At 46.5% G+C, this 24,911-nt stretch overlaps 1 protein-coding gene across 3 annotated transcripts in view; it reads right to left on the bottom strand.

The window, feature by feature from the left end:
* dimm (basic helix-loop-helix family member dimmed) overlaps positions 1-24,911 on the bottom strand; it is a 564,311-nt gene that overhangs the window by 73,819 nt on the left and 465,581 nt on the right. For 2 of the 3 annotated variants that reach the window (XM_075702147.1, XM_075702146.1), the window contains one exon: positions 20,474-20,495. The exons of the other annotated variant lie outside the window; for it this stretch is intronic. The gene's annotated coding sequence lies outside the window, so the exon portion shown is untranslated. The remainder of the gene's footprint in view (positions 1-20,473; positions 20,496-24,911) is intronic. 3 annotated transcript variants of the gene reach the window in all.

Below are 24,911 nucleotides of genomic sequence, written 5' to 3'. Positions count from 1 at the left end.
TTCGATGAGCATTGATCCCGCTTACTTAGGCCTCAGGTTTCGCTTGCGCAAACTGAGCTAGATACACTGAACGTTAACGTACGCGAGATCATTTGTCCAGAGAAGCCCTTGCCTAATATAAAGATTGAATTTGATTACACATTTCCATCAAATGCCAAACTCCTGCCCACTACACATTTAAATGGCGTGCTACAAGATCAGTTTAACGCAATTAGGGAATAGATCACGTGATCGCGACTGATGCCTCAATGCGTGAGGAGAAAGCGGGTGTGGGTATTTCCTCCGAGTCCCTATCCCGGACATATGCACTGCGCCTTCCGGTTTTCACACCCATATTTCTGGCTGAGCTATCAGCCGTTATTTTAGCTCCTCGAAAACTTCTTTCGAATTATTCAGCAGTCGTTATAGTGACTGATTCATTGTCAGTACGCACATCACTCACTTCACCTTCAGATAGGGCAGTAGAAAATACATTTATATCATTAACCCCTCCAAACTTAAGCCTGGCGCGGTTGATATGGTTTCCAGGCAATAGTGGCATATTCGTAAATGAAATGGCAGACTCACTTGCGCGGAAATCGCTGGATGGACCAGTTATGTCCATTATAGCCACTTCGGCTTATGTCATTACTACTGCACATGGGGCCACTAGGGTGTTGGTGCAGATGGGGTTTCTCAAGGAGGACAAGTAGAAGAAGTAGTGCAGAAGCAAAAGACAAAACAGGAGTTGAATAAGCCAGAAGAAATGTAGAAGAAACATTATAAGAAGAAACGTGTTGCGCTTACTACTACTGCACATGGGGCCAGTGGGGTGTTGGAGCAGATGGGGTTTCTCAAGGAGGACAAGTAGAAGAAGTAGCAGAAGCAAAAGTCGAAGCAGAAATTGAATAAGCCAGAAAGAAATGTAGAAGAAGCATGAACAGAAGAAACGTGTTGCACTTAACCGCGTATGCGCATGCGCCATCGTAGGGTGGGGCAGATGGGTGTACCAAAAGAAAGGAGACGGCTGTGAGCAGAAGACATAATGAAGAGAAAACAGATGGGTACGTCGAGAACGCCTATCCAAGCGATTTGCACAACGGATTAAGCTTCCACGCGAGAGCACTTGAAGAGCAGAAATGACAGTGGAGCATAACAAGAAATAAAGAAGAAAAAATGAGGGATGGAAGAAAGCAATGGAAATGCGAGGGAATCTGCATCCGGCCGGACAATAAACGATCGAAATAAAAATAAAAATAAATTATGGTCTGCGGTGGACGACTTAGTCGCCTGAGGGCGAAGCACAAATTCCGAAGCAGGCTTAAAAATAGGAAGAAAATGAAAATCAATAAAAACTTTAAGCGAGGGGGCAGATGGCCGTATGTGGGCGATAGGAGGAGGATTTCAGTGGAAACTGGGCAAGAACGCGAATGTTGGGGAAGTGGGGCAGCTAAATTGGGAGCCATATAACGCCCACAATGAATAGAAAACACAAGAAGGAAAAGAAGAGCCCGTGCGATGAACAGGACATAAAAACAGTGGCGTTGACAGGCACCGAACTTTGCTGAATGTTAAGTCTTCCGGCTTCCCCGGTCGCTTTGTGCGAGGTGAATACACATATGGTGAATACACATATGTGTGAATACACATATGGGGAAATGCGTTAGGCCCAATCAATACTGTGCACTTCGCTACCGGCCAAGTAATTTTTGTTTGTTTGCTTGTTTCTTGATACAGTTAGCCCCCGAAAGCGTCATTCCAGGAGTGGTGAATACAAAGCCTAAGACACAATGTTTGTCACTTTCATACCAAACGAATTAACATAACATGACATATTAGAGGCATTTCCTGTTCATGGATATCCATAAATGACAAGACTGATGTACTGTGCAGAATTCTGTAGTTTTTACCGCCAAACTGTTGGAAGTTAAATAACAATATCGCAGATTATTTTTGTTTGGTCTAGTGGTCTAGTCAGCCTAACTCTTGCCAGGATTAGTTTCTACAGTTCATGTTTTTCATCAGTTTGTTGATTATATATATATATATATATATATATATATATATATGCTTCCCTTGGTTAGTGCGCCAACATGCCCTCTCCCTTTCCTCTTCCTTCATAGGCACACTAAAGGAAAGTATTATTTCGAACTACCTTGCAAGATTTGGCCTCCGTATTACCTAATTTGTCATTCGTAGCGAGAACAGAGCTTTTCTTGTAAATATGAAAGTTGTATGAATAAGACAGTTTCATGTTTCTTGATAACTTAAGATCTGCAACTCAGTGCTCCTGAATTTTTGCGAACGGAAAATCCCGCCCCTACTGGTAAAATGACCACGAAGCTACAAAGAGGAACTCATATTGAGTTTCTGGCGGATTTTTGAACGAAACGACAAAAAATAAGGTTGTTCACACACACACACACACACACACACACACACACACACACACACACACACACACACACACACACACACACACATATATATATATATATATATATGCGAACAACCTTATGTGTGTGTATGTATGTATGTAAGTATGTATGTATGTATGTATGTATGTATGTATGTATGTATGTATGTATGTATGTATGTATGTATGTATGTATGTATGTATGTATGTATGTATGTATGTATGTATGTATGTATGTATGTATGTATGTATGTATGTATGTATGTATGTATGTATGTATGCCAAATCATATCACAAATTTCGTGATCTATCTGAGGCGAAGCTTTCTTGAATAATTAAACTGCTATAAGACAGTTTATCTTCTGCAACACGTTTCGCAGCATAGCGACCACGTGCCTTCCCGGCAAGTCAGCAGCACACGGGTACCGACACCATGCGATCCAAGCAGCCTCAGATTACAGACTGTCACCCAGATCGCCTCACTGTTGATCACGCCGTCTCCGGGATAAGCCTAATTGTAAACTAGGCTGATACAACGTTCTAAGAGACCAAGACGAAATGGAAGGACAAGACACAAGCAGCGCATCCGTAGACTTTCGTCTTTTTCTCTTAGGCGCATTGACAAGGTCGCAATCGCTGAACCAATTCGCCCAATTAGCAGTGTTGATATTTATTCGCAGCCCGTTGTTTCATCGCCCTGTGGCGTAAAGAGGAGAGCAGGTCGCCGGCACAACAATAGGGGTAGCGCACAGTGGGAGATACGTACAAACCAATGTGTGATGTGGGTGCTAGCTCTGTGTCACGAGGCAGTTGCATCCGGAAGCAGCAGCAGCCGCGTTTAGAAAAGCCCGGGAGAGATTGCGTACGAAACTTCGCGTTACAAGTTACTCCGCGCAGCCACTTCAGTTACGAAACGACGTGCCTGTCGGGCTTAGTTGTGCTGATCTTGGTAAAAAAAAAAAAAACGACAGGTCGCTCACAGAAGGTGCACCGCAATGAAAAACGCGGACAACCCTGACTGCCGTCCGTCGCCTTCGCTCTTTCTTTTTTTTTTTTTTTTTTTTTTTTGCAGATGTCGCTTTTGCGCGCGACACACTTATCTCTGACGGGCGATCGCTACGCACTTTCGTCCTTTTTTCCTTTCAAACGCAACGTATCCCTCTCATATCGGCTCGCCTTCCGATTACCTAGACGGTGCATTTTCACTTCATCGCGCGTATTTTGTCAGGCAAGTGAGAGGCAAACCGTTCCTCAGAATGCCCAAAAGCGCGCTTCCGAAGAGAGCGCGGCGTAGCGCGATTGGGAGCTGCGTTGGCGCGTCGACGATTACCGTCTCGCCGCACGTTCCCTTGCTTGCCACAGAAAGAGTGCGACAAGCGGGTAATTGAACTCGACAGCTATTAAAAGTTAACAAATAAAAATAAGTAAACAGCTGCAGAAGGAAACGTGACAGGCAACGACCGCGCGAGTACATTTACTGCGCCTGTGCGAGAGTGCGGAAGCTTGCCACGGCTTTTAAACAAATTTGTACTAGACTTCCTGACCTTCACTTTTTTTTTCATTATTTCGCGCGTTTTTGCAAAGTGACAACGACGACGTTTTAAGTCATGCGAGAACAGGCCTAATAGGGTATAAAAGGCGGCCAAGGCTAGCTTGTGCGCTGAAACAACTGCAAGCGAAGGGGTGAGCCAGGCCTAAATACATACCCTTGCGTAAGAGAATAGGTAGAAAAAGAAAAAAAAAAAGGAAGAAAGAGAGCTCGTGTCGGAACTCGATTTTGAACGTAATTTTGTTATACATAATCTGAGCGAAGCCATTAAACGCAACAAGCGCTTAATTTATGTAGTTTTGATCGGTTGACCGACCGTCATCATATATATATGTAATCAGAGAGCAAACGGGGATAGCCGATATTCTAATCGACACTAAGGAGAAACAAATGGAGCTGGGCAGGTCATGTAATGCGTATGATGGGTAATCGGTGGACCATTGGGGTTACATAATCAGTGCCAAGAGAAGAGAAGCGCAGTCGAGGACGGCAGAAAACTAGGTGGGGCGATGAAATTAGGAAATTCGCAGGCGCAAGTTGGAATCGGTTGGCGCAGGACAGGGGTAATCGGAGATCGCAGGGAGAGGCCTTCGTCCTGCAGTGGACATAAAGATATGCTGATGATGCTGATGATCTTTATACTAAAAAACAAAGAAGACCAAGCGACAGAAAGTTTTGTAAGCACGGTTTCTGATATGTGCGTTAAGTTCTCACCCACGACAAAAGAACTCCATCGCATTAAAAATCTCCTCTACCACCTTGCTCGTTTGTCGAAAGAGAGCTTCATGGCTTCGTTACTTTCGCACAAACTCTAAAAAGTAGTGTAGCACGTCAACACACACATATATTCATGCGCGTACGATACAGAGTTACGAATGCAACAAAGGCAGCTGCCAGAAAAGCGAGGCACTTATAGCTAGCGATAATGGAGCAGAGAGTCTGTTTATGTCACCAGTCAAACACCCCATAAATTTTAATGGCGCAAGTTTGGCCCCCCCCTCCAAAAAAAAAAAAAGCCACTGGCCGTTTGTTCTGAAGTCATTGCACTTCCTGTCACTTCGGCGTCAATCCACCGTGGCAGGATATCGAATCGCAGTGCTCTTTCTTAAACTGGTGCCCCACACCAAACAAAACCAAATCAAATCTTCATTTCAACATCACATATGCACACGTGACGTTGGAGACAAATCCAGAAAGCCGCTTAGTAGCTTCATTGGGACTGGGCCTCCTTTAGAATGCAATGGTTACGGCGTATGAATGCAGAAACACGTATGATGCATTTATGAAAGTCAAGCACAAGCACATATGTACGTACAGTCACGTTCAGTATGAGCTGCAACAATGCCCATGGTCGAAGGGGTTCAAGGACCCCACGGTGGTGACGACATACAAAAAAATATTGGTTTAATAAATACCAGTAATTAGAACGGTGTTGTGTCATTTCTCGCATGTTGGAGCCGCCATGCTGTCTTGGTGCCCCTTCAACTGCGGGCACGGTGTTACAGCTAATATTGAACTCGACTGTACATGCATGAACTGTATATGTATGGATGCATACATACAAACATTTTGCCACGAACTGTACTCCACACATAGAGCACGAAAAACGTCATGATGCTCTCAAACGTCTCACCAGGAGCACAACTTCGGCGCTCCGATACTCTGATTCACAGCTCAAACAGCCGAGTAAGTTGAGTTTTTCCCTATTCGTACGTGCCAGACTGGCATCTATTAACGCCGTCGCGTTGCAAGAGTCAAAGGACGCGGTGGCATTTAGACAAAAGTGATCATACCGCAGGAATACGGAAATGCCACCGAGGTCTCACAGCGAACCACCATCGCGATTACCGAGAGGTGGTGACGAGAAAAAGTGCGAGGGCGGAAGAGATGAATAGGCGAGACTGGAGGACAAGAATGAAGTTGAGACGGTGAAAAGAGAGCGAAAGGGTGTGTCAGATAAATAGACAGAGAAAGAAAGTTGCAAAAAGAGATAAAGAGAACGGAAAAGAGAGAGAGAGAGAGAAAGTTCATAGATAGAGAGTAAGCGAAGCGAGAACAGACAGACAGACAGACAGACAGACAGACAGACAGACAGACAGACAGACAGACAGACAGACAGACAGACAGACAGACAGACAGAGAGATATACAGATAGATAGATAGATAGATAGATAGATAGATAGATAGATAGATAGATAGATAGATAGATAGATAGATAGATAGATAGATAGATAGATAGATAGATAGATAGATAGATAGATAGATAGATAGATAGATAGATAGATAGATAGATAGATAGATAGTTTAATCACATTAGGCACATATCCAGCAGCTCAAGTGGGCCGACGAACGGCCGTGCCAGACAGAGCCTGCACGTAAAAACAATTATAAGATAACAAAAATAAAAGAAACAGGCTCATTGTGTAAGGTAAGATGGAAATGGCGTTAGTTGGCGGAGGCAGACGCTGGGGGGAAAACGCGGGGAGAAGGCGGGGGGCGGCGAAAAGCTGAAGAAGGGTCAGGGGTTGTTCGCGGCGCCTCTCGGTATAAGCGACCGGCGGGATTCTCGCGCTATAGCCGCCGGTCCTCCGCGCGCAGAGCCGGAGCAGAGGGATAGAGTTACGTGCGTGTGTGTGTGATCAATCAATTAATGAAGTGTGGGCCGCGGCTCGCTCTTAGTTTGCTCACGTATGCAAACGCGCCCGCACGGCAACACCGGAGAGCGAGCACACGCACGCACACGCGCGCACGCACGCACGCACGAAAAGATAAGAAAACAAGGGAGACAGAGCGGGGAGCAAGTAGATAGAGAGGAAAGTTAGGGAAGCGGAGGATGCCCCGGCGGGGAGCAATTTGGAACGTAGCGGGCAATCCCGGAGACGAGCCTTAACCCGCCCGGCTGCCTTCCTAGAATAAGATTGCGAGGTGCGAAGGACGATGGTAGGGCTATACGAGACGGTTCGCTGCGTGGGAGATGACAAAAAAACAGAAGGAAAGATTGAAGGTAGGCGAGAGGCCGTTCTGTTGCGATGGAAAGATTAGTTGTTCAAGAAGGAAGGCAGGGCGGGGGGGGGGGGGGGGGGTGCGACGCTGTGTGGTTGGAGGAGGCCGGTAGGGGGAGAGGGGTTTGAAGGTGCGAAGAGGCGAGCCACTGCAAAAGCAAAAAAATAATAAAAGGTCGGAGGCGTTAATTGCGTTTTCTAAAGATGATTAGCTTGGAGAAGCCGGACAGCAGGCAGTGAGAAAGAATCGTGGACTCCCCGAAGGCAAGGAAAACGGGGAGTAAGGGAGAACTAGAGGGGAAAATAAAGACGGAATGAAGAAAAAAGTAGGCAGGAAAGCAAGTAACGAGCAACGATCAGGAAAAGTTGACGGTAGGAATGAAAGACCGAAGAAGGAAAAAAAAATAGAATGATGAAGGATAAGAAGATACCACACACACAAAAAAATAAAAGGTTATTGGAAGGCGACGGGAACAATGAAGGTAAGAAAAGAAAGAATGAAAATAATAACGACAGAAGAAATAAAGGAAGATGAAAATAAGGAAAAAAGGGTGGGATGGAAATATGAGAAAAAATTGTGTTAACATTACGTTCCTTTAAAGAAACGTTATTTAAACTTTACGTGTAAAATTGGTTAACGCATTGCGACTTTCATTTGAATTTAAATTGATTATTTGATATCGTTCGTTAGCGTTTTTTTTTTTTTGTCCAAGCCGACCTATCTTTGGTACGCACAGTTTGTCCAAAAAAGGAGTAGCGGGCATCACCCTTGACACCCATTTAATAAAAATAAGAAGAATCGCTAGGAATGAAATAGGCAATGGAGAGGATGGCATATTTGATCGAAAAAGGAAAATAAGAGAAAAAAGCACAGCACAAACGGGGAGGCAAGAAAGCATGAGGAAATATTTTAAAAAACGTGAAAGGAAAAGTAAACAAAAACAAAGGTGCCGAAAAAACACCAAAAAGAAACAATGCCAATAGAAAAATAAAAACAAGGCGAATGGTGATGTTCTCAATCAAACAAGAGAAACCAAAAACAAGAGAAAAAAGGAGCGAGAAATGAGCAAAATACTAGGAAGAAGAGAAGGCGATAAGAAGGGAGAAATCGAGGAATGAAGAGCCTGGGCAAGTGGCAGAAAGCGCCTGCGTATTGTTTGCGAACGGAGAAGATTCTTCCCCCACTCTCTCACTAAGCCTCTCGTCTAGCTTGTTTACTCTCCAACTCTGTGCGTTCCAACGTAGAGCTTACTTCCGTACTCCTCTTCTGTACCTCCTTTTTTCTTCGTCTCTTCAGCTCTGTCGCGGAGCGATAAGTACGAGGGTGAAGCTGAATCCTCCCCCCCCCCCCCCGCTGCCCAGTTGTGACCTATCCCCTGGGCGTACGCATTCCGCTCGCCATAGCCGGCTGCAGTGCCTGCGCGATAGGTGACGTAACGGAGCACTTGAAAATCCAACTTTAGGGAATAGTTGCGAAACTCGGGCTGAATGGCCGAAGCACGGCGGAGTTCTGCGCGTACCATTATCCCATTATTGAAAGGAAGCGTTCTTTGCCTCTTCTCCGGAGTTTGACGACCAGCGTGCTTTGCTTGCCGCATACATTTGTGGATATGTGGGTAGTCAGATCGACGAGAGAGAATGGAAATCGAGATGCTCGACTTTTCACGCGAAAGCTTCAAATGGCTCATTGGGCGAAAAAAAAGGTGGCGTCGGTTGCAACGAAACGGCACCTAAATTCGCATTGGCTGCCACGTCACGTCCGGTGCGCGCCTCGACAGAGCAGAGCGGGCGAGAGGGAACCCACTTGCTGCCGCGCCAGATGTTGCATGAGGGGAGAGGGCATCGCCCCGACGCTACGTCACCCTCACTCTCGGAGGCTTGCGTTAACCGCCCGTTCCTTGGCAACGCAAGCTCTAGCCTGCGTTCTAACTTAGCCTCGCTGATTGCTATAAGGAACTCCATATATAAAAAAACAACAAATTCGAAAGGATAACCTTTGGTGGTAGCAATTTTCGAACTTACGACCCCACGCTCAGAAGTCGAGTGTCCTACTCACTCGGCCAAACCAGCACCCCTTAGACATCAGGCCTGCGCACTTTGATTTATGACATCACGCTACCTGGACCGCAATTTCCATTGTCAAGCCCGGCGTGACGAAAGCGGTGACGTCAAAATCCCCGCAGCTTATTCGGGAGCGTCGCCATTAGATTCTACAGCAGTCAGGCAAAGTAGCACGACGTCCCTTGTCGATGTGCACCGGGCTTGTGCTATCTAGGAGGCGTTGGTCAAGCCTCTCAACGCACGCGCTTGTCCGCGAGCAGTTTATAACCCGAAAGATCAATCAACGGCGTTCAAATGGACACTGACGCTTTCGCACTCACAACTCATAAGTGCTGAGGTGTCCTCGGGTTTTTTCTTAATCATGACTGTGTGCGTGTGCGTGTGCCTGTGTGTGCATGGTGCGTGTGTGTGCATGTGTGTGTGTGCATGGTGTGTGTGCATGGTGTGTGTGCATGGCGTGTGTGTGTGTGTGTGTGTGTGCGTGCGTGCGTGTGTGCGTGTGCGTGTGTGTGTGTGTGTGTGTGTGTGTGTGTGTGTGTGTGTGTGTGTGTGTGTGTGTGTGTGTGTGTGTGTGTGTGTGTGTGTGTGTGTGCTAACCAAGCCTCCTGATTAGATGCGCCGTCGTGACAGAAGGGGTGCGAAGCCTTCAACGTATTTATATATGCGTCGTATAACCAGCGCTATTAACCTCCTACCAACGTTCCTCCATTAGACAGACATCACACCTCGCCTTGTTCCTCATGGCACGTCTTTCTTGTCTGTTCATCTCGCCGAATATACGTATACCAGCGTGATATACGTCACACCGCGCCGGCAACGTCACAGCGTGACGTCACCGGCACACGTACCGTGACACTGGTTAGCAAAACACAGCCGCCGCCGGCTTTCTCTGTTTAACAGATGCGCATTGCTTAACGCATGTGGGCGCCACATGGACGCATGCCTTTCTTTCTTTCTTTCTTTCTTTCTTTCTTCCTTTCTTCCTTTCTTTCTTTCTTTCTTTCCTTCTTTCTTCTTTTTTTTTTCACGTGAACCTCCACAATTACCTTGCAAGCCAGAATATCAATATTGTGTGTCGGAGAACATTGGCATGTGGGAAACTGCAGGATAAAAATCTGGCGATGCTGGCCTTTTCAAAGCGGAACCCCTAAGTGGCTCGTTGCAATAGCTCACACTCGACAGAAGCGACGTGTAGTAGTGTGAGACGAAAAAATATCATCATCAGGAATGGCTCATACCCCCGTAAGCAAGCAAAGATGCAATGGCCGAATATGAATGAAGAAACGAAATAAAGAAAGAACGAGTGGAATAATAAGCGAAAGCACGAACGAACGAAAGAAAGAAAGTAAGAAGTAAATAAAGACGGAAAGAAAGAGAGAGCAAAAGAAAGAATGAGAGAACTTTGAGGCAGCGCATCAGGTGCTCGCATGTGTCGTTCAGGAGGTCGGCCTACAGCGCCATGCGCTTACTTTACAATGCGGCTCGTTATGTCTCGAAAGAAGTACGATCCCTCCGATCGTGTAACTTATACTCGTGTTACTTAATTTGTCGTCTTTTAACATCTTTGAAAATATATCTTTTACCTTAGTCGAAAACTCTAGTAAGATGGAGAAACCAAGTGAAATTTGTAAATTTAGGCACTAGCGTTACGCTCCTTCTTCAAATAGAGCAGATGTACCAAAATTAGTTTTTCAGTAGTAGCATGAGTGTAACACTTCTACTCTTCACACGTCACTTCAGTAAATTACTTTGACACGACCCTAAAAACTAGCGATACAAGCGAGGCTAGTTTCGCTAGTTTCATACTTTCACCTGTCTTTTAACACAGATTGCTCGAAGAAAGACAATTAAGCATACGTTCTTTGAAGGGGCAATTCAAAATTTTCGGTGATAATTTACATAGCCTGTCGAGGCCTAAAACGTGAAACATGTTGTTTTACGCGCAGTTACGTCACTTCTTCGAGTCCACTCGTCGCTGCTTAATCGAAACACACTCGTAAACTGATTGCCTCCCGCTCAGTCACGACTACTTTCGGAATGGAAAGTTCTGGCGCAACGGGTAGAAAACAACGTTTCCGGAAAAAGAAAAAAAAACTTTTTGCGCTGATTTCGCAATTATAAAACGCATTGCATACGCCCGCGCCATTCTGACTGCAAAGAAGAAGAAGAAGAAAAAAAATGCATTCAATTTGCGCTCTCCCACGCTAACGTTCTTAAAGATTATTCTAGGCACGCAGTTTCCTTATCCATTGCGCACGGATACAGGCGGCCGACCTTGAACGCTCCGCCACACCCGGTGCATTCTGGCGCTCTTAATCTCGCGAGAGCAGGCCGCGAGGTTGTTGACCCCAGGTCGGGTTCGACGGGCGACCTGGGGCCGGCCATTGCGATATCCGGAATTCTCGGCTCTTGCGGAGCTCTCTTTTGCCTCAGCTCCAAACAGGAGCGACAAGCAGCGCTGTTAAGCCTATTTTCGCAACTTAAGCCCGCCGGTTCGTTTTTTTGTTTCCTTCGCCGTCCCGTACGAGGCAAAGACGAAATACAAGCGGGTCTCCTGCGAAGCTGACTTCTCCTTGGGCAACGTTGTCAATGGTGAAGCAATCTTTAAGTAGAAAAGAAAACGTAAAAAAAAAAAGAAAAAAGAAAGAAGGAATGACATGTTAGCGCGTGGGCGATTGTTCGTGCGCGTGTTCGCTGCTTCCGGTGGCAACCCATACTATCGCGATACGGTTAGAATCCGATGTCCGTCTTTGCGTAGAAAGTTATGTTCTGGTGTAGGACTAACACAGGTTGAGCTTCGAGCTCACGAAAATCTCAACCAGGCAAAAAAAGAGAAAGTAAGTAAGCTGGAGTTGCGATGAGCTCGGAAAAAGACCAACACGTCGATAATTCTTTCTCGAGGGAAGAAAGAAATGTGGCGCCGCAGCTATGGTGCCGAAAGTAAGCCTTAATGTTCGTAAAGCCCGAGATGCGAATTGACTTTAAAGCTAATTATATATGTATATATATATTAAGAATCCAAAAGACACCAAGGACAACACAAGAGAAATTACTTGTACTTACTAACTGAAATAAAGAAATTATAAATAATGGAACTGAAAGTGCATGAAGAAACAACTTGGCGCATTATTGCGAGTCATACCGAACAAAAAAAAAAAAATCTAATTCCGCGATTCATTTTGCAAGCCCCAATACCCACAGATAGCAACAGATGCATTTTTTCCCCCTTCCAGCACCGAAGTTCACGGACACTTACCGCACGATACCTCTGCGACATATTGCTTAAGTTAACAATCGTCAAGTCTCAATGACGCGCCCGGTATCAAATCACTTACGCCCGCGCCCCCTTCTATTTCGGAAAACGACGAAAGACACGATGGCGCAACGGACAATGTCGTAGCGACGTCGCCGTCGACGTCCGCGATCGATAGAGGGAAGAGTGAGTGGTATCCACGCGGTCGCACGACGAGAGGGTTGTAATGGTCCGCCGAGCGGGCGAAGTCCGACGCGCGCTTTGAAGAAGACGCTCGGCTCACGCGGTGGGCGTGATTTGCAAATCACGCTTGCGAAAAGACGCCCGGCTTGAAACCCTTTAATACTCTCGGGCATGAAGCATGCCCGGTGTTGCTTCAACATGAGGCTAATGGATGAGGCAACCCAAAAGTTAGTTAGGGATGACAGCGTACACTGAGCTCGGGAGAAAGACAGACAGACAGACAGACAGGCCTACATACATACATACATACATACATACATACATACATACATACATACATACATACATACATACATACATACATAATACATACATACATACATACATACATACATACATACATACATACATACATACATACATACATACATACATACATACATACATACATACATACATACATACATACATACAGACAGACAGACAGACGGACGGACGGACGGACGGACGGACGGACGGACGGACGTTCACCCCGCGCCCTCTTGGGACACCGCCGCGCCCAAACTGTCACGTCCGCGTCGAAGACAGGGTGACAGAGTGTCACTGTGTTTCCCTCTTTGCCCGTTCGTGCTGCACAGTGATGCGCGTGGGTTTTGGGCCAAGTCAACACAAAGCTCTCTCCGGAGGAAAATGGCTGGAAACCTCCGAGTGACATAAGGTGATGTCACCAATCTCCAGACAAGGGATTAGGAGAAGGTGACGCGCCTGTTACGACGGAGGTGTTAGGAGACGAAACGGACGTTCGGTGATAGAGAATATAGCGGCTACAGCTTTAACGTGAACGTCTTCTCTGCATCTCTCCTATACGTTTTACGCAATGTAAACCCGAGCGAGTACCTTAAAACATCCTGGATGTCGGGCCCAGCCCCGCGTTCCTTGCTCCACCAAGGTGCCTGAACTTCGTATATCCTCGGACCTCCGGTTGCAACACCACCTAAATTTATGGAATGCTTCTCCACATTACAAGTGGTTTCAATGAAAAAAAAAAAGAACGAAACGCTGACGGCAGAAAAGTATAGTCAGCATGAGCTCCACTTTCCAGCATTTCATAAGACCGTCGAAGTTCGGCAGTTAGTATCTGCGTCGGAGAAAAAAATGTCTCTTTCTAGAGAACTAACTGGCCTTTCCCAATACCTCGGGTGAATATAAATCATAACATTTGCCCGCAATATGTACCCTGATCTGTAATATATTGCCTAAACATTTGACGCGATAAAGAAACGTTTTCTGGAATACGGAACATTCTTTCCAGAGGAAACTCAGGATTTGAAAGGCTACAATAGCGGGCTGCGGATGAGCGAGATCGCAGCAGAAGCGCTCTTCTGTGCTTCATCGGTGAGCGTGCCTCGTTTTCCTTTCGTTTCTCGGCTGCACGTTCTATGCGGTTACGATGGGTGCGCCGAGTGGAACAAAATGATCTACGACGGCACCCGGACGTCATTGTTGTATCGACGTAGACAGATTTCGCCGCGTTTCCTCGAACGTGCCTACTTGTGACGACAGCACGACAAAAAAAAATATAAAGTAACGTTGCGTTGAGTGTAGAGACACGTCGGCACTACTCGAACAAAGAAGATACTTCATCACGAGCGGGATGGCGTGCCGACAAATGGCCCGATCGAGTACGGTTCGCGGCCCATGCTCCCAGTAGTCTGGACTTATTCTCGCGCTTGAACATTCCGTGGCTGCGAACACTTTCGTACGTAGCAGCGTTATGATCTAATAGCACCCGAAAATTCGCGTACTGCGTGCAGCATTTGTTTGTGTATTCGTTTTTCTCTGTATCAAGACACCGCAGATGAGGAGGCAACAGTAGGAGTGGGAAGAAATTTCTTTCTTTCTCTTTTTATTTATTTGTTTGTTTGTTTGTTTGTTTGTTTGTTTGTTTGTTTGTTTGTTTGTTGGCCGAATGATTGACTAGGTTAACGATAAATTGGCTTTTTAGCGTGCCAAAGTGACGCGGTAGTCCCGATAGACGCCGAACTTCACGTGCGATACTTTGTCCACGCGCGCTTTTTAACGCGCGAGCAGTAGGGATGTCAAAGCGGGAAAAAGTGGCGCGTATGAAGTGCGGGAAGCCGGCGAAAACACGCACGCACGCACGCAAGTACGTGCGTGCGCCTGTGAGAGAGAGAGAGGCAGTTCGTGCGCCTAGTAGCTCCTGAACTACACTTCGTAATGTGGTGCACGATGGGTTTTAAATCATGCATCAAAGACGTGCGACGTACTGTTAGCGCATTTTTCTCGCATATACTGCTTGATCGCGATTGAATGTCTTCAACAAGTGCCCAACGCACGGTACACGAGCGTTCCCGCATAACGCTCTGGAGTGACGGATCTATCTATCTGTCTATCTATCTATCTATCTATCTATCTATCTATCTATCTATCTATCTATCTATCTATCTATCTATCTATCTATCTATCTATCTATCTATCTATCTATCTATCTATCTATCTATCTATCTATCTATCTATCTATCTACTTTGCTACAGAGTCGTGTTTACGCCAACGTCATTATGCACTTGTCATCCCATTGTTCTCACGGAATGACGTCACTGTGTGACCTCACCAAACATCTCGCACAATGTTCAATCAATAGGAACCCGGTAATAGTGAGTCGTTAATAGCAGATGCCACGGCTACGTCAGATGCTTATCCTCCTTGTGCGCCGTCTAACATTTCCAGGGGTGGTATTCTGTAAGAGTCCACCTAGTGGACTGTCCATTTCGCCCGCTGCTGATTGGACGCAGCTGTACGAGCGAGGAGGAGACGAGCGGCCCCAGCCAATCAGGAACGGCCGAAATGAACAGTCCACTAGGTGGACTCTTATAGAATACCTCCCCTGATCTTCCAGGACCGTGCTAGATTGGAGCGCCTCCCATGTGTTCCATGTTGCCGCTTGTTTCGAGTTCTTCTCCATGTTCCGCACGCTCCCACGTGATGTGAAAGAGTGCCAGTGTTTTTTCCACGCCACAGGCACATGTCTCAATATGCCCCTGTCGTAATCAGCTACCAGCCTTCCTAAGTGTCGTCGAGTACCTCGACTCGTCGGGGCTCTCGGCGAGACTATAAGAAATTTCTACAAAGACGGATGGCCTAACGGCCATCCCACCACCTCGGGCTTCCTGATCCGCCACTACTTCGCTTCCATCGCTACGACCCTCCACCTTTCTCCCTCCTACCCTCTCTCTCTTTTAATCCCATCTTCTCCACCCTGCTGGCGCTGAGCCGTGCTCCCGCATGGGTTGCACAAAATAGTGCTAGCCTTTCCTCCTTCCCCACAAGAACCACTTCTCTCTCAATACGCCGCGGCGTAGATTACGCGCGAGAGTGCGCACATTTATGTGGGTGTTCGTCTGTAATCTTCCCGACGCGGCTGCCTCCGCAGCGCTGAGTTTGCTGTGCGGGGGCGGATAGATTTTTTTCAATTTTCTCTATAGTACTTCAGAATTGTTGCGTAGCAAGGGTCTAGGGGTGTAGGATCCTCTATTGCAGAGTCCGGTGTGGCCCGGTTATTTGTAAAGCCCCGAGCTGCTCGTCCGCATGCAGGTTACCGGTTACGCTTTCGTAGCCCGGTGCCCAGGATGTTAAAAATAGGATTTCTGAAACTAAGAACCTCGTAACGAGTGTACAAAAAAAAGGGGAAAAAGGAAACGAAGGAACTGTTTATGGTAATTTCCGCGCTCACGTCAGCAAAAAATGTTACGTCCCTTACGACAGTAATAAAAACATGATAGTAACAAATATTAAAAAAGAAAACTCGGAGCTAACGCCACGTGAAGTTTCGTAATACGCAGTAATACGGCGACACTTACGCAAAGCCAGTAATATGACGAATAATATGAAAGAAAAAAAAAGAAACGATAACTACTGTGCTTTATGCAAGTTTAGTTTTAGCTGCATAATACCTAAAGCGCGTTTAGGAGCCCGGGGTTCATTTCTTCGGCCTTAACGTCTTGCTAACCGAGATTGTGTCGCCGAAATTCAACGAAAAAATGGCAAGGCTCGGCACGTGAAAAGAACGAGCTCATTTCTTTAAGAGATTTGCCAGGATTACCTAACTCGTTTCATTCGAGCAATACGTTGAACTGAAGGAAAATTAATGAACGTGCAAACGCTTAATCTCTAGCTTCCCGCATTAGACGCTGACATTAGACGCATATATATATATATATATATATATATATATATATATATATATATATATATATATATATATATATATATATGTATGACGTACTCTACTTCTTCGTAATGTCGCAACGCGTCAAGACGGCGTTCTTTCTTAAAGGTCCCCACCAGGTCTGGCCATTTTGAGCTGACAAGAGCAGTGCATAGAATGCGCGCTAACGACCGTGTCCGCCAAGTATTACATTCCAGCGCTTAAAGCTGAAATTTCAAAGCAAACGCCGTTCGACCTTCTGCTCGCTGGCGCCGCGCTCCCGGCCTGAGAGCCGACGTACATAGCACGAGCGCGCCTACGTACTACATCGCACTGCTTGTGACGTCGCTCGCAGAGGCACGCGACTTCGAGAATTGTTCAGGGCAACTGCAGTTATTTGTTTGATCTGTTGCTTCGATAGACCAAACAAAGTTTGGAGAATTAGTAAAACCTGTAAACCGAATGTCTGCGTCTCTTTATTTTACTTCGCACCGTAGCAAGAGAGATGTACTACTTCCGTTTTGTATGCCTGTACCACGTGGCCTGTACCCACGTTGGGCTGTTGCGCGCGAGGAGAGCGAAACCATGCCATTTTCTACCGTGTTGCAGCGCGGCCCCTGCGATCCGCTTGCGTCTGCCTCACTGTTCCTGTAGTGCTGACTTCTACAGCTATTCGGGTGTTCTCGTGCACAGCGAGCGAAATCGTGCGCTGAGCGAAACGAGACAGAATCAACAGCTCGCGCGAGAGACCGTCAGCGGAAGTGCGCCCCGCAGCAAAAAAAAAAAGCGGGGGAAAGAGAAAAAGAAAAGGGGAAATAAAGAAGGCGGGGCCCATGACGTATGCGTCATGTGATCCTCTGATCGACTCTGGTATGTGAGAACGCGGGGAAGGAAATTCCCTTGCGGAGGCGACACGTGACAAGTGGAGAGAGTCTCTATGCCGGCGGTGACGCTCGCCTCCTGAACTCATGAGTTCGCGGCACTGAAATATTTATATCTCGGCTATTAACGAACCAATTTGAAAAAAAAAAAACGTTTTGCGGTAAAATGCTCCCTACAGGGCACGTAACAACTTGCAACGTATAACCAAAATTTCCTGTGTGACCTGGTGAGGGAATCTATAAGGAGGGAGCATTCATAATGTGTCACGTTGTTGCGCAGAAAATAATGAAAAACGAAGAAAAAGCGACAGAACTCATACATGTCAAGCTGGAAAAAAAAAGAAAAAGAAAACAAATTGCCCGGCTTCATTCAATTAACCGCCGCCGTTGGAGTGGCAGCCAGAACAAGTATAACCGCTCGAAATATCAGAAACATGTCGATAACGACACAACAACAACGACATCTCACTGAACGACGAAGATGCCGACTATAGCACGAGAGTGATCACGTCACCACGGCTCGCTAGAGATTGGTTGATTGATTGACTGATTGATTAATTCTTTTTTATTATTGAAATGAATATTAGGAGAGGTCGGCGCCTTTATGGTGGCACCGGCTACTCCTTGTCACTTGGCAGAGGAGACAAATTTGCGTAAAAAGGGAGAATAGCGACACAAAACATGGCACTCAGTAGCATACTGGGTGAATAAAAATATACAGTCCAACAGTACATGAGTCGCAAAGTTCTGTGCCACGTACGCAATACTTAATTGGTTTATTACATATACATGTGATGGGAGGCGAAGGTAAAATTCATTCAAGGATGGCTTGAGGGAGTCCTTCGCCCCCATACTGGCAAAGACAACAGCAGAGGCCCACACCGGATGCGCATAGTCGGGGAAAAAAAAGATAGGACCAAACATTGCGAAGAAGAAAAAAAAAGTTTCGTTGTCATTATTTGCATTTTCATTTTCTTGAAAACCCAATATATTGGCCGGAATTTAGAGCGCCGAGAGATGACGACGTTAAACGTTAAACGAAATTCTGTGCTGAAACTAGACAAAAAAAAAAGTCAAAGCGAAACCACGCAGTTTAACTGATCGTCGTTCGAACGAGCCGACGAATCGCATTGCCATTTGACGCAAGGTCGGCACAACTTGTGCGTGGACATGTCCGACGCCGCAGATAGACTTAATTTTGCATTTCTATCAAGCGAATAACGTACATCGACAGTCTGTTCACATGTTTACCTGCATAGCGCACTGAGTCGCCCAGTCTGCTACAAATATTTGAGGTGGGCAGCGTGAAACATAGTTTACTGGTAACGATTTCTGTTAAAGAGAAACAATAAAAGAAAACAAAACGAAAAGAAACGTTTGTTTAGGCCATTCAGAATTTCCGGAAATTTCGCATCTCTGTGGCTGGAGCATTGTGAACGGAGGACCGAATACTGACTGCACAGCGATAGTCAGTATTCTGCGCAGCCAAGTGTTTTCGCTTTACATCTGTAGCTGTATAACGGTATGATACAGCTAGCTAAATGGTACCGTAAAGCTATAACTGCACAGCTGTATCTGTACAGCTGTGTAGCAGTACGCCTGTAATGATGCCGTTATACGCTTGCAAAGCTACAAGATTTGCCGTCATCTGTGCACCCGCACAGCCGCACAGCTAAACGGGGCTGTACATCTTTGTCCTTGTAGCCGTGCAGCTACAAGGTACTGAAAAACTGTACCGCTGCATGCAGCTGTATCTTTACAGCTGTGCAGGTGGAAGGTGCGGCTGTAAAGGGCCCACCACGTGGAGCACGGGATAGGCGACTGCGAGTCCGTACGCGTGTGACGAAGGGGAAGGGCGAAAAAGCCACACGACACGTCCAAAAGTGCGCGCCTAAATGCGCGCAGCACAGAGATGCTAGATATCCCCTTCGGCAGAAGCGCCGTCGCTTGGGTTTGAGAACAATATTTGTTCTTGACTTCATCTCCTACTTCTTTCTGTTTAACTTTATCAGCACTAGATCGACTACGCTGTTTTCGATTTGGGAAACCCACTGCATCTGTATATACACGTTCGTTAATCCGTTCGGGAAGTTTCCACGCCGGCCACGTGATGTCGGCACACGGGTTACCACTTTCGTCGCGTACGCTCAAATTCAGGCATCGCGTCTCCTCTCGCTAGACGAGCTAGGGACAAGCGCGCACGGCTTCGAAGACGTGTGGTTAGCCCCGTGTGGTTGGGCCTTTAAGGCGTATCGCTGTTCATCTGTCGGCATACTACGGTGTCATTAAAGCTGCACTACTAAAGGGAAAACGCTGTGATAGGGTATCGGTGTCAAGCTGTCGCTGTGTATGGCTGTGCAGCGAAGGGTACTGTCAGGATAAGGGCTATCGCTGTACAGCTGTAACTGTACAGCCGTCTCCTTATATCAGCCCTGCTGTGCAGTTGATACCACACGGCTCAGGGGTATCGCTGTAAAGGGGTATAGCGTTTGCATAACGGTGCAGCGGCACACTTAACACTTAACAGTTAGCTGGTACTCTACAGCTAAATGGCATCGTTGCACAGCGATACAGCAGCACAGCTGGAACACAGATGGGATAGGTGTATATTGAAAAAAAAAACGTAATAGCTCTGTACAGCCCTGGTACAAGTATTCTGCATCGAAATCACGGCACAGCCAAATAGCAGTACAGAAACAGATATAGCGAAACAGCTGTGTTTCAGCGCAGCTGAACAGACGCTGTTAGAGATAGACAATAAGCTGAACAGACAGACAATATTTCTAAAGGCATTGAAACACGGTCCGCAGCTAAGCAAACAGCTATTCAGCAATGCAGCAGCCGCTGTACTGCTAAATACCTCCACAGTTATTGCTGCTAAATGTATTTAGCGCTCTGAAAATAAATCAGACAGACTGCTTACCTACAGGGTCTCGCGCTCCAGGCTAGAAAAAGAAAAAGAAAAAGAAAAGCAAAATGAACGCACGAGCAGGAGACAACAACCGCATTGAAGCGAGCCCGACACTGCGACAGCACTGCGGAATAAGATTTAAGTAAGAAAGAAAGAAAGAAAGAAAACGCAGCTGCAAATACTCCACAGAAAAACAGCTGGCAACGTTTTCTCTCTTTCTTTTCTTTTTCTGCTTCTGCAGTTTCAAAGCGAGGGGCGACAACGTGGTTAGAGAAGCGATGACTTTTGCGAACGTGTTGTGTAGAGGTAGAGAAACAGAACGTGCATGTGTAGGTGCGGCAGTTGTTCTCGCGCCTCCTTCAGCTTTCTTTTCTTCTTTCTTTCTGTCTGTTTTCCTTTTCTCTCTGTAGTTTCTTTTTATTTAAAATTCCTTCACCAGACGAGTGTTGGCCGATGAGATTTAGAGCACTGTGACTCAGTAGGACGAGGTACAAGCTCTAGCCCTAAACTTAACCTGCGCACGCATGCACGCACGCACGTCTTTCATCCGGCTTGGATCGCACACACACACGCACGAACAAACGGTGGTTCAGACAGACGCGGGCACGCCATAAACAATTGCTGCAAGCTCAATGCGCATGAGCAATAAAGGAAGAAAAAATGAAGTCTAGCCGGAAGCGAAACTACAAGGCTTCGTAAAAGCGGCATTGTATGTACTATTGGTTAAATAACGAATCCTTTGATCACTAGCTCAGACATCCAGGAAAGTGGTTTATACATGCGCTTGCGTGACTAAGCTGTAACGCAGACGAATAACGCCCTGTATTCACAACCGGACCTCCCCTCAAAGCTCTGCCTCGAGTAATGACGACGATGAAAATAATAACTATTTTATTAATGAAATATGACGACATCCCCTTTGGATTTGAGCGGCCGTAAATAGCCACCTAGTCTGCGAGGCCCAATTAGATTTTGCTAAAGGTCTGTTGCAATTAAGCATTCAGCGGAACTGTTCCGTAAGTGTCCGCCTCGTGGACGTGTCCATTTGGTCTGCTGCTGGAGTGCTAATGGGCTGGGGGAGCCTGTCTCCTCCTGACTCGTATCCCAGCCCAACCAATTCAGCAGGAACTTCAGCAGTTGACGAAATGGACATGTCCACTAGGTGGATGCTTACAGAATGACACCTCTGGATATCTCTGCTTTATCCCGTAAATATATGACTCTGTTTTGTTCTGTTATAGAATAGTTGCTGCGGTGTCACTGCAGATAGGAGAACATCTCGGCTACTATATTTGTCTATGTTGCACGCAAGGTGATGAAAAAGATAAATAAATTAATTAATGGCGATAAATATAAAAAAAATCCTGCATATCCCACGAACTGTGGTGCTCTGTCTTATGCGCAGCGTTTTGCCGGTACTTGGCCATCCAGTACTGTTCGGGGTTCCCCGAAACGATACCGTGTATAGACCAACGCGTTTCTGTAAATTGATTAGCTGTGTGTGCGGGTTCTGAGCGTACGAGCAAACGTCGGCGTTATTTTTCGTTTCGTCCACTTTTAGCGTCTTGTGTTTGCACTCCTGTATTTCAGCAGCATGAATTTTTGTCAACTTGCTCAACTTTCAGTCGCTATAAGACGCTGAGAGCACTTGAGCAAAAAAAAAAAGAAACAGGAAAAGGTTGGAGGTGGGGATCGTTACAACCATAGGCAACATTAACCAGATCGTTACAAGCACAGGTAACTTTAAACGGATCGTTACAAGAATAGGTGAATTTACTGTCAAGTAGAGTCGCTCTCTCTCTCTCTCTCTCATATATATATATATATATATATATATATATATATATATATGTATATGTGCAAGCTTAGGTAACTTTAAATAGATAAGGCAAATATAGACAGACAGAGATAGAATACGATACGCAAGCACGTAAGTCGCTCAGACATGCCAAGTGACTATATTCATCAACCACGATTGAAATGGAATGTCATTTTAACAACAATAATACTAATTATCGTCGCTATCATAGAGTCGAGGTAATTGGGCGAATAGAGGAACATTTCAGAACACGGGTTCAAGCCTAACAGCAAGAAACGCAAAGATGTGCTTAGCCCCTGGTGGCTTTCTTTCTTTTTTAACTCAGTAACCAAAGGACTCAAAGCTCGTAAAAGGAGACAGTTAATCATTCAGTGCGCAATAAAGCCGGCACTGAGTAGTTACAGCGAGCAAAGTCAAAGTATACTGTAAGTCAGTGGTTCATCAATAAACTGCTTCAGTGACAAGCTAACACAAAGAAATGGTTCCGTATAAGCTCGACTCCTAGATAAAGATCCGGCCCGAACTAAGCCCCCCCCCCCCCCACTCCCCACTCAGCTTAATTCACTCCAAGTACAAGAACGTCGAAGGCCCATTCATTTACGACCACTTTCGAAAATTGCCCGATAACGGCCATTGGCCATCTCGAAACGGCATAATGCCTGTTTTCCGACCTGTCAGGCCCAGCATCCACGCCGAACAACGGCGAGCGCTGCTCGGCTGGCGTAAAGACGTTTAATAAACAAGCCAATGCTCATTGCCTCATCATCTTGCCTGATTACTTTTACGCCTAGAATTAACGCGTCAATCATACCAAAAAAAAAAAAAAAGGCGACACAACCGGCCTTGTCAATCACCCACTCACAAAATAGCCCATTCGTGAGGTTTAACTTGAAAAAAATAATGATCTTGTCGTTTGGTTGCCACAAGTTGCCACAAGTCGGGCCCCCGATATGAAACAGGCCTCGTTCACTCACATGGCATTATTTAGTTTGAAGCCTACACTGTGCTGTATTACGTTCACCCATTTATTTACTAATTCAATCGATGGTTCATAAAAGACTATCCCGTTCTTCGCACACTTCTAGAATAAGATCTAGTCGCTCCCATAAAGCAGAGATAGCCTTCAGTTGGTCGGTCGGTCGCTCGCTCTAAGGCGTCCTTCTCAAACATAACCCTGTCCTTCGCTTACGCCTACATTCAAAGCGTGTCGCTCCCCCTAAACCTAAAACAGCCATCACTCACTCACTCTTACGCAGCATACTGCGTGCTTAGCCTAACCTCAGTTCTTCTGCGTCACTCATTAACCTTTCCTCACCAACCTTACGCACCCGGCATACTATTCATGTCCACCCCGATCTCTCCAACCCAAAATAAACGAGGAACCCCCATTGCGCGAAGTGTGGCTACTGAACTATAGCGGGAACTTCCAGCGTCTTTCTTATCACCACAAGAGCGGCTGTCAAGAGTGCAGGAGATGATGACAAAAAAAAAAAAAAAAAAGGGAGCAGCCGAAAGGAGATAAAGCGAGACCGCTCCCAAAAAAAGGGACTCCTCTTGTGTGCTTTTGCTGGCAGGAAAGCGAGAGAGAGAGAGGGAGAGAGAGAAAACGAAAGAAATGGCGTGCACGCCAAGGCTTCATTGCATCGCGTGAATGGAGCGGCGTTTGGGTGGACGCGCGGAGGTCGAGGGGGCGGGCAGAATGATATGTCGGTGCCGAAGCGTGGCGCAGCCGCCGACGAGCCGAGCTATGGAATCACGCGCTCTCCAGGCCACTTTGTGTGCTTTTCTCTTCCCTCTCCCTTCCCCCCCCTCTTCCCCTTGGCCCGGCAATACCGCATTTTCTCGCGCAACGGAGGCAGCCACGCTTGCGGGTCCGGGCGCACCGCATTGCCGTTTCCGGAACAGGCGGTGTCCGAATCTCACGCCGAGGTGACGGCTCCCTCGCAGTAACAGAAGCCAGTCTCGAAGGCCACGCTTTCGTATTTCGCAGGCACCGCAAGCGATCGCGGAAGCCGGAGAAGTGTCCTGGCCACCATGTTTTCAGCATTCCATATTGCGCAACGCCGGAGACGCGGACAGCAGTAGTAGCGCTGCTAGCGACATCTTCTGTTGGTTTGCTTCAACACATAGCTTCAGAAGCGTTTTCTGCTCATGTCGTTGTTGTCGTCGTCGTCACAGTGGGTGTTTGATTCTGTTCTCGTCAAATATACATATTCCTGGCGATTATAATTATGACGGTAATTCCTGGCGATTATGATTATAACCACGATTACGGCGGACGGCTACAATTATACTGCAAGCAAGGCAAACAGCAAGCGGGGAATCGCACATTGCAGAATTTCCGCATATCCCTCCCCCCCTTGACCCATTGTCTTAGCTACCTAAGCATCACTGGCCCTCGGTGGATTCGCGCCTGGATCAGTCACCATTAGAGACCTGCTTATTTTTTTTCTTCTTTATGCGCCTGCACTCGGCCTAATTAAGAGGGGTCTGCCTTCCGGTTACTGAACCCAGGTTGCTTAGCATCAATATCGAATGATAGTCGATGCACGCTCGAAGATAAGCTCCGTGTTCGTGACGGGAGCGATCCAAGGTGGCAGTCAGCCGGGGACGGCAGAGAATTAGATAGAC

This window comes from Dermacentor variabilis, chromosome 8 (assembly GCF_050947875.1).
Source record: "Dermacentor variabilis isolate Ectoservices chromosome 8, ASM5094787v1, whole genome shotgun sequence".
Taxonomy (NCBI): domain Eukaryota; kingdom Metazoa; phylum Arthropoda; class Arachnida; order Ixodida; family Ixodidae; genus Dermacentor; species Dermacentor variabilis.
This window is presented reverse-complemented; position numbering and strand designations above follow the sequence as displayed.